We start from the raw sequence: 9,531 nt of genomic DNA, 5'->3' as shown, positions 1-9,531 counted from the left end.
AATAGAAGAGCAGATCCCGTATACAATATATTATAGTATAAAAATCATAGCAGACCCTGTATGCATTATATTGGCGTGATATGGATGAAAGGCAGGTAGATGGAGTTGGGTCACAGATCAGCCCTGATCTCATTGAATGGCGGAGCAGGCTCGAGGGGCTGAAAGGCCTTCTCCTGCTCCTAATTTCATGATGTAATACAGTAGCAGGCCTTGCCTATATTTTTGGGAAAGGTAGAGATGGGTACTGATGTTGCTTCTAACAATCCCGTGATGTTGACAGCTCGGGAGGAGACCGAGGAGAAGAGAGGGAGAGCAGGGAGTGAGCAGAGGAGAGACGGAATGACAGAAGGAGCACCCAGACGCAGGTAAGGTTATTAACGGTCCAGGGACAATAAATCTGGCAGATTACGTCAAGTTGAACGGGGTGGGCGGCAGGACAAGGGTGGGACTCACGGGCAAAGGCACATTTCGGGATGCTTGTAGAAGACGTTGGGGCAGTACTGAGGGAGTGCCGTACTATCGGAGGGGCAGTACTGAGGGAGCCCCGTACAGTCGGAGGGGCAGTACTGAGGGAGCCCCGTACTGTCGGAGGGGCAGTACTGAGGGAGCCCCGTACTGTCGGAGGGGCAGTACTGAGGGAGCCCCGTACTGTCGGAGGGGCAGTACTGAGGGAGCGCCGCACTGTCGGAGGGGCAGTACTGAGGGAGTGCCGTACTATCGGAGGGGCAGTACTGAGGGAGTGCCGTACTGTCAGAGGGGCAGTACTGAGGGAGGCCCGTACTGTCGGAGGGGCAGTACTGAGGGAGCGCCGTACTGTCGGAGGGGCAGTACTGAGGGAGCCCCGTACTGTCGGAGGGGCAGTACTGAGGGAGCGCCGTACTGTCGGAGGGGCAGTACTGAGGGAGGCCCGTACTGTCGGAGGGGCAGTACTGAGGGAGCGCCGTACTGTCGGAGGGGCAGTACTGAGGGAGCCCCGTACTGTCGGAGGGGCAGTACTGAGGGAGCGCCGTACTGTCGGAGGGGCAGTACTGAGGGAGTGCTGTACTGTCGGAGGGGCAGTACTGAGGGAGTGCCATACTGTCGGAGGGGCAGTACTGAGGGAGTGCCGTACTGTCGGAGGGGCAGTACTGAGGGAGCGCCGTACTGTCGGAGGGGCAGTACTGAGGGAGTGCCGTACTGTCGGAGGTGGATGAATTAAGTGTGCAAATAGATGTTAACAAATATGATGTGATTGGGATTACGGAGACGTGGCTCCAGGATGATCAGGGCTGGGAACTCAACATCCAGGGGTATTCAACATTCAGGAAGGATAGAATAAAAGGATAAGGAGGTGGGGTAGCATTGCTGGTTAAAGAGGAGATTAAGGCAATAGTTAGGAAAGACATTAGCTTGGATGATGTGGAATCTATATGGGTAGAGCTGCAGAACACCAAAGGGCAAAAACATTAGTGGGAGTTGTGTACAGACCTCCAAACAGTAGTAGTGATGTTGGGGAGGACATCAAACAGGAAATTAGGAGTGCATGCAATAAAGGTGCAGCAGTTATAATGGGTGACTTTAATATGCACATAGATTGGGCTAGCCAAACTGGAAGCAATACGGTGGAGGAGGATTTCCTGGAATGTATAAGGGATGGTTTTCTAGACCAATATGTCGAGGAACCAACTAGGGGGGAGGCCATCTTAGACTGGGTGTTGTGTAATGAGAGAGGATTAATTAACAATCTCATTGTGCGAGGCCCCTTGGGGAAGAGTGACCATAATATGGTGGAATTCTGCATTAGGATGGAGAATGAAACAGTTAATTCAGAGACCATGGTCCAGAACTTAAAGAAGGGTAACTTTGAAGGTATGAGGCGTGAATTAGCTAAGATAGATTGGCGAATGATACTTAAGGGGTTGACTGTGGATGGGCAATGGCAGACATTTAGAGACCGCATGGATGAATTACAACAATTGCACATTCCTGTCTGGCGTAAAAATTAAAAAGGGAAGATGGCTCAACCGTGGCTATCAAGGGAAATCAGGGATAATATTAAAGCCAAGGAAGTGGCATACAAATTGGCCAGAAATAGCAGCGAACCTGGGGACTGGGAGAAATTTAGAACTCAGCAGAGGAGGACAAAGGGTTTGATTAGGGCAGGGAAAATGGAGTACGAGAAGAAGCTTGCAGGGAACATTAAGACGGATTGCAAAAGTTTCTATAGGTATGTAAAGAGAAAAAGGTTAGTGAAGACAAACGTAGGTCCCCTGCAGTCAGAATCAGGGGAAGTCATAACGGGGAACAAAGAAATGGCAGACCAATTGAACAAGTACTTTGGTTCAGTATTCACTAAGGAGGACACAAATAACCTTCCGAATATAAAAGGGGTCAGAGGGTCTAGTAAGGAGGAGGAACTGAGGGAAATCTTTATTAGTTGGGAAATTGTGTTGGGGAAATTGATGGGATTGAAGGCCGATAAATCCCCAGGGCCTGATGGACTGCATCCCAGAGTACTTAAGGAAGTGGCCTTGGAAATAGCGGATGCATTGACAGTCATTTTCCAACATTCCATTGACTCTGGATCAGTTCCTATCGAGTGGAGGGTAGCCAATGTAACCCCACTTTTTAAAAAAGGAGGGAGAGAGAAAGCAGGGAATTATAGACCGGTCAGCCTGACCTCAGTAGTGGGTAAAATGATGGAATCAATTATTAAGGATGTCATAGCAGCGCATTTGGAAAATGGTAACATGATAGGTCCAAGTCAGCATGGATTTGTGAAAGGGAGATCATGCTTGACAAATCTTCTGGAATTTTTTGAGGATGTTTCCAGTAAAGTGGACAAAGGAGAACCAGTTGATGTGGTATATTTGGACTTTCAGAAGGCTTTCGACAAGGTCCCACACAGGAGATTAATGTGCAAAGTTAAAGCACATGGGATTGGGGGTAGTGTGCTGACATGGATTGAGAACTGGTTGTCAGACAGGAAGCAAAGAGTAGGAGTAAATGGGTACTTTTCAGAATGGCAGGCAGTGACTAGTGGGGTACCGCAAGGTTCTGTGCTGGGGCCCCAGCTGTTTACATTGTACATTAATAATTTAGACGAGGGGATTAAATGTAGTATCTCCAAATTTGCGGATGACACTAAGTTGGGTGGCAGTGTGAGCTGCGAGGAGGATGCTATGAGGCTGCAGAGTGACTTGGATAGGTTAGGTGAGTGGGCAAATTCGTGGCAGATGAAGTATAATGTGGATAAATGTGAGGTTATCCACTTTGGTGGTAAAAACAGAGAGACAGACTATTATCTGAATGGTGACAGATTAGGAAGGGGGAAGGTGCAACGAGACCTGGGTGTCATGGTACATCAGTCATTGAAGGTTGGCATGCAGGTACAGCAGGCGGTTAAGAAAGCAAATGGCATGTTGGCCTTCATAGCGAGGGGATTTGAGTACAGGGGCAGGGAGGTGTTGCTACAGTTGTACAGGGCATTGGTGAGGCCACACCTGGAGTATTGTGTACAGTTTTGGTCTCCTAACTTAAGGAGTGCAGCGAAGATTCACCAGACTGATTCCCGGGATGGTGGGACTGACCTATCAAGAAAGACTGGATCAACTGGGCTTGTATTCACTGGAGTTCAGAAGAGTGAGAGGGGACCTCATAGAAACGTTTAAAATTCTGACGGGTTTGGACAGGTTGGATGCAGGAAGAATGTTCCCAATGTTGGGGAAGTCCAGAACCAGGGGTCACAGTCTAAGGATAAGGGGGAAGCCATTTAGGACCGAGATGAGGAGGAACTTCTTCACCCAGAGAGTGGTGAACCTGTGGAATTCTCTGCCACGGAAAGTAGTTGAGGCCAATTCACTAAATATATTCAAAAGGGAGTTAGATGAAGTCCTTACTACTTGGGGGATCAAGGGGTATGGCGAGAAAGCAGGAAGTGGGTACTGAAGTTTCATGTTCAGCCATGAACTCATTGAATGGCGGTGCAGGCTAGAAGGGCTGAATGGCCTGCTCCTGCACCTATTTTCTATGTTTCTATGTTTTACTGAGGGAGTGCTGCACTGTCGGAGGGGCAGTTCTGAGGGAGTGCTGCATTGTCGGAGGGGCAGTACTGAGGGAGTGCCGTACTGTCGGAGGGGCAGTACGGAGGGAGCGCCGTACTGTCGGAGGGGCAGTACTGAGGGAGTGCCGCACTGTCGGAGGGGCAGTACTGAGCGAGTGCCGTACTGTCGGAGGGGCAGTACTGAGGGAGTGCCGTACTGTCGGAGGGGCAGTACTGAGGGAGTGCCGTACTGTCGGAGGGGCAGTACTGAGGGAGCGCCGCACTTTCAGAGGGGGGCAGTACTGAGGGAGTGCCGTTCTGTCGGAGGGGCAGTACTGAGGGAGCGCCGCACTGTCAGAGGGGGGCAGTACTGAGGGAGTGCCGTACTGTCGGAGAGGCAGTACGGAGGGAGCACCATACTGTCGGAGGGGCAGTACTGAGGGAGTGCCGCACTGTCGGAGGGGCAGTACTGAGGGAGTGCCATACTGTCGGAGGAGCAGTACTGAGGGAGTGCCGTACTGTCGGAGGGGCAGTACTGAGGGAGCGCCGCACTTTCAGAGGGGGGCAGTACTGAGGGAGTGCCGTTCTGTCGGAGGGGCAGTACTGAGGGAGCGCCGCACTGTCAGAGGGGGGCAGTACTGAGGGAGTGCCGTACTGTCGGAGAGGCAGTACGGAGGGAGCACCATACTGTCGGAGGGGCAGTACTGAGGGAGTGCCGCACTGTCGGAGGGGCAGTACTGAGGGAGTGCCATACTGTCGGAGGAGCAGTACTGAGGGAGTGCCGTACTGTCGGAGGGGCAGTACTGAGGGAGTGCCGTACTGTCGGAGGGGCAGTACTGAGGGAGCGCCGCACTGTCAGAGGGGGGCAGTACTGAGGGAGTGCCGTACTGTCGGAGGGGCAGTACTGAGGGAGTGCCGCACTGTCGGAGGGGCAGTACTGAGGGAGTGCCGCACTGTCGGAGGGGCAGTACTGAGGGAGTGCCGCACTGTCGGAGGGGCAGTACTGAGGGAGTGCTGCACTGTCGGAGGGGCAGTACTGAGGGAGTGCTGCACTGTCGGAGGTGCAGTACTGAGGGAGTGCTGCACTGTCGGAGGGGCAGTACTGAGGGAGTGCCGCACTGTCGGAGGGGTAGTACTGAGGGAGTGCTGCACTGTCGGAGGTGCCGTTTTTCAGATGAAACATTAAACCGCGGCCCCGTCTGCTCTCTCAGGTGAACGTAAAAGCTCCCATGGCACTATTTTGAAGAAGAGCAGGGGAGTTCTCCCCGGTGTCCTGGGGCCAATATTCATCCCTCAATCAACATCACTAAAAACAGATTATCCGGTCATTATCACATTGCTGTGTGTGGCAGCTTGCTGTATGCAAATTAGCTGCTGCGTTTCCTACATTACAACAGTGACTACACTCCAAAAAGTGCTTCATTGGCTGTAAAGCGCTTTGGGATGTCCGGTGGTTGTGAAAGGCGCTATAGAAATGCAAGTCTTTCGTTGCCAGTTCCAACCTTCAGTGCAGCGATCCAGTAAATGCTGACTTAATCACATTTTTAAAATACTTTTTTTTCTCTCGTTGACCTTTAACACACTTGCAACAAATCCTGATTTCCCGGAACTCTCATTGTGTGCACCCAACAGTCCCTCCATTTCCCCGAACACAAGGTTGGTACACAATGGCCTGAAAGCGTGTTTTTGATTCTACCTCACCCTAACACCAGACCAACGCAAAGGTTTAAAAAAAAAGGACCGTTAGGCTAAATCAGGCGATCTGGGTCGGGGCTGGCCGAGGTGGACTCCACAATTGGCCTCAGTGCCCTTGGCCCAGGGTCCTTGTTCCTGATCGCTCTCCAATCACACCTGCTGGAACGTTGCGTGTGTGTGAGTGTGAGCAGACGGGGATTCATTCTGCTGAACAAAAGAAAAGAAAGACTTGCATTTATATAGCACTTTTCACGACCACCGGACGTCTCAAAGCGTTTTACAGCCAATGAAGTACTTTTGGAGTGTAGTCACTGTTGTAATGTGGGAAACGTGGCAGCCAATTTGCGCACAGCAAGCTCCCACAAACAGCAATGTGATAATGACCAGATAATCTGTTTTAGTGATGTTGATTGAGGGATAAATATTGACCCCAGGACACCCCCCCCTGCTCTTCTTCAACATAGTGCCATGGGATCTTTTACGTCCACCTGAGAGGGCAGACGGGGTCTCGGTTTAACGCTCCCTCAGTACTGCCGCTCCAACAATACAGCACTCCCACAGTACTGCACCGCCGACAGTGCAGCATTCCCTCAGAACTGCCCCTCCGACAGTGCAGTGCTCCCTCAGTACTGCCCCTCCAACAGTACAATGCTCCCTCAGTACTGCACCTCCGACAAAACAGCACTCCCACAGTATTGCCCCTCCGACAGTGCAGCACTCCCTCAGTACTGCCTCTCCGACAGTGCAGCACTCCCTCAGTACTGCCTCTCCGACAGTGCTGCACTCCCTCAGTACTGCCCCTCCGACAGTGCGGCACTCCCTCAGTACTGCCCCTCCGACAGTGCAGCGCTCCCTCAGTACTGCCCCTCCGACAGTGCGGCGCTCCCTCAGTATTGTCCCTCTGACAGTGCTGCACTCCCTCAGTACTGCCCCTCCGACAGTGCTGCACTCCCTCAGTACTGCCCCTCCGACAGTGCGGCACTCCCTCAGTACTGCCCCTCTGACAGTGCTGCACTCCCTCAGTACTGCCCCTCCGACAGTGCTGCACTCCCTCAGTACTGCCCCTCCGACAGTGCGGCACTCCCTCAGTACTGCCCCTCTGACAGTGCTGCACTCCCTCAGTACTGCCCCTCCGACAGTGCTGCACTCCCTCAGTACTGCCCCTCTGACAGTGCTGCACTCCCTCAGTACTGCCCCTCCGACAGTGCTGCACTCCCTCAGTACTGCCCCTCCGATAGTGCGGCACTCCCTCAGTACTGCCCCTCCGACAGTGCTGCACTCCCTAGTACTGTCTCTCCGACAGTGCGGCACTCCCTCAGTACTGCCCCTCCGACAGTGCGGCGCTCCCTCAGTACTGCCCCTCCGACAGTGCAGCACTCCCTCAGTACTGCCCCTCCGACAGTGCGGCGCTCCCTCAGTACTGCCCCTCTGACAGTGCGGCGCTCCCTCAGCACTGCACTGGAGTGTCAGCCTAGATTTTTGTGCTGAAGTCCCTGGAGTGGGACTTGAACCCATGTCTTTCTGACTCAGAAGTGAGTGTACTGCCCACTGAGCTGACACATGAAGCTAGATAAACAAATGAGGGAGAAAGAACCAGCAGAATATCGTGACAGGCTGAGCTGGAGGAGGCTCGTGTGGAGCATAAACGCTGGAGTGGAGCAGTTGGTCCGAATGGTCTGTTTCTGTGCTGTCGGCTCGATATAATTTTCGGAAGACTGATAATCTGGGAAAGGTACTCGGGAGACTGTCAGCACCCACAGAAATGTAGCACCTGAAGAGTCAACAGCCACCAGGGAGGAAGGGAGAAGCTGGGTGAAAAACAAATGAAAATTCTTTCCTTTTCTGCAGCTGCGAGTCCTGAGTTTTCCATTTGCTGGTGCGCTCAGCATTTTTGGAGAGCTATTTCTGGGCAGGGTTTCAAGGAACGAATGAAGCCGTCTGTGAAATCACACTGAGACTGAGCGGACAGAGAGTGAGCCTGTCACGGTAAGCCGATATTCACGTTTATACGCAAATAGCGTCTTCAAAAAGAGCATCAAGGCACTGGAGAGCTCGATATAATTCTCGGAAGATTTACAAGGATGATACCAGAAATGCGAGGAATTTCTATAACCTTTTCTACACAATATCTATTGGAAAAGGATGAACAGGCTGGGTCTCTTTTCTCTTGAAAAAAGAAGGCTGAGGGGTGACCTAATAGAGGTCTTTAAAATGATGAACGGTTTCGATAGAGTGGATACAGAGAGAGTGTTTCCACTTGTGGGGAAGAGCATAAATAGAGGCCATCAATATAAGATAGTCACCAAGAAATCCAATGGGAATTCAGGAGAAACTTCTTTACCCCGAGAGCGGTGAGAATGTGGAACTCGCTGCCACAGGGAGGGGTTGAGGCAAACAGTATCGATGCATTTAAGGGGAGGCTGGATAAACACATGGGGGAGAAGGGAATAGAGGGTTATGCTGATAGATTTAGATGAGGAAAGACGGGAGGAGGCTCGAGTGGAGCATAAATGCCGGCATGGACTGGTTGGGCCGAATGGCCAGTTTCTGTGCCGTATATCCGGTGTAATTCTGTGTAACCATTGTGGCCTATTGCAGTCTGAACTACAGCCGCCAACCCTCCAGGATTGGCCTGGAGTCTCCAGGAATGAAAGATTGATCTCCAGCACATTGCTGCGATCAAAGAAGGTTTTTTTTTTTCACTTTCTTTGAATCCTTTTATTTCTTAGTGATTAAATTATGGAATAGCTGTTTGACCGGGTGGGGCGTTTGGAGATGGGAGGGTCATGTGATAGAACCTCCAGCCATATGGCCTCCCACATTCAACCCTACGTTAACGAGAGATGATCCAAAACTCTGCTGCTCCTTGTCCTAACTCGCACCCATTCCTGTTCACCCATCATCATCATCATAGGCAGTCCCTCGGAATCGAGGAAGACTTGCTTCCACTCTAAAAGTGAGTTCTCAGGTGATTGAACAGTCCAATACGGGAATTACAGTCTCTGTCACAGGTGGGACAGACAGTGGTTGAAGGAAAGGGTGGGTGGGGAGTCTGGTCTGCCGCACGCTCCTTCCGCTGCCTGCGCTTGCTTTCTGCTTGTTCTCGGCGATGGGACTCGAGGTGCTCAGCGCCCTCCCAGTTGCTTTGGGTGGTCTTGGGTCAGGGATTCCCAGGAGTCGGTGGGGATGTTACACTTTATCAGGGAGGCTTTGAGGCATTTCCTCTGCCCACCTGGGGCTCGCTTGCGGTGTCGAAGCTCTGCGTAGAGCGCTTGGTTTGGGAGTCTCGTGTCGGGCTTGCGACAATGTGCCACATGTACATTAATCTGCATTTGATGGTTGAACACATTCAATGCTTCTTCAGATGAGGGAGAAAGGAATAGAAGGCTCGAGTGGAGCATAAACACTGGCACGGATGTTCCGAATGGCCGGTTTCTGTGCTGTAAATACTATCTACATTTTCATTTTTTTGTGTTTTTTTTGGTCTTTATCAAGCAGAGTGTTATTATGAAAGATTTGCATTTCTATAGCGCCTTTCACGACCTCAGGATGTCCCAAAGCGCTTTACAGCCAATGAAGTACTTTTTGAAGTGTAGTCACTGTTGTAATGTTGAAATGCGGCAGCCAATTTGAACACAGCAAGCTCCCACACACAGCAATGTGATTGTTATGTATTGAATAAAGAATCTGACCAGATACTGTGAGCTCAAAGTAAGGTGTGACCGTAGTCCTTTATTACAGGTCTCCTGAGTGCCTCTCCAGCCTGTGAAGCCTCCTTATGTACAGGTGCTCCCAAGGGATTGTGGGATCCCTTG

At 51.5% G+C, this 9,531-nt stretch overlaps 1 long non-coding RNA gene across 1 annotated transcript in view; it reads left to right on the top strand.

Annotated features, from left to right (window-relative positions):
• Positions 1 to 285: 285 nt before the first annotated feature.
• Positions 286 to 9,531, top strand: part of LOC139275939 (uncharacterized) — a 69,880-nt gene continuing 60,634 nt past the window's right edge. The window contains exons 1-2 of the long non-coding RNA XR_011595797.1: positions 286 to 365; positions 7,565 to 7,702. This is a non-coding gene — a long non-coding RNA (uncharacterized lncRNA). The remainder of the gene's footprint in view (positions 366 to 7,564; positions 7,703 to 9,531) is intronic.

The sequence above is a fragment of the Pristiophorus japonicus genome, chromosome 11 (assembly GCF_044704955.1).
Source record: "Pristiophorus japonicus isolate sPriJap1 chromosome 11, sPriJap1.hap1, whole genome shotgun sequence".
Lineage (NCBI taxonomy): Eukaryota > Metazoa > Chordata > Chondrichthyes > Pristiophoridae > Pristiophorus > Pristiophorus japonicus.
The sequence above is the reverse complement of the archived record's forward strand: the minus strand, read 5'-3'. Positions and strand labels throughout refer to the sequence as shown.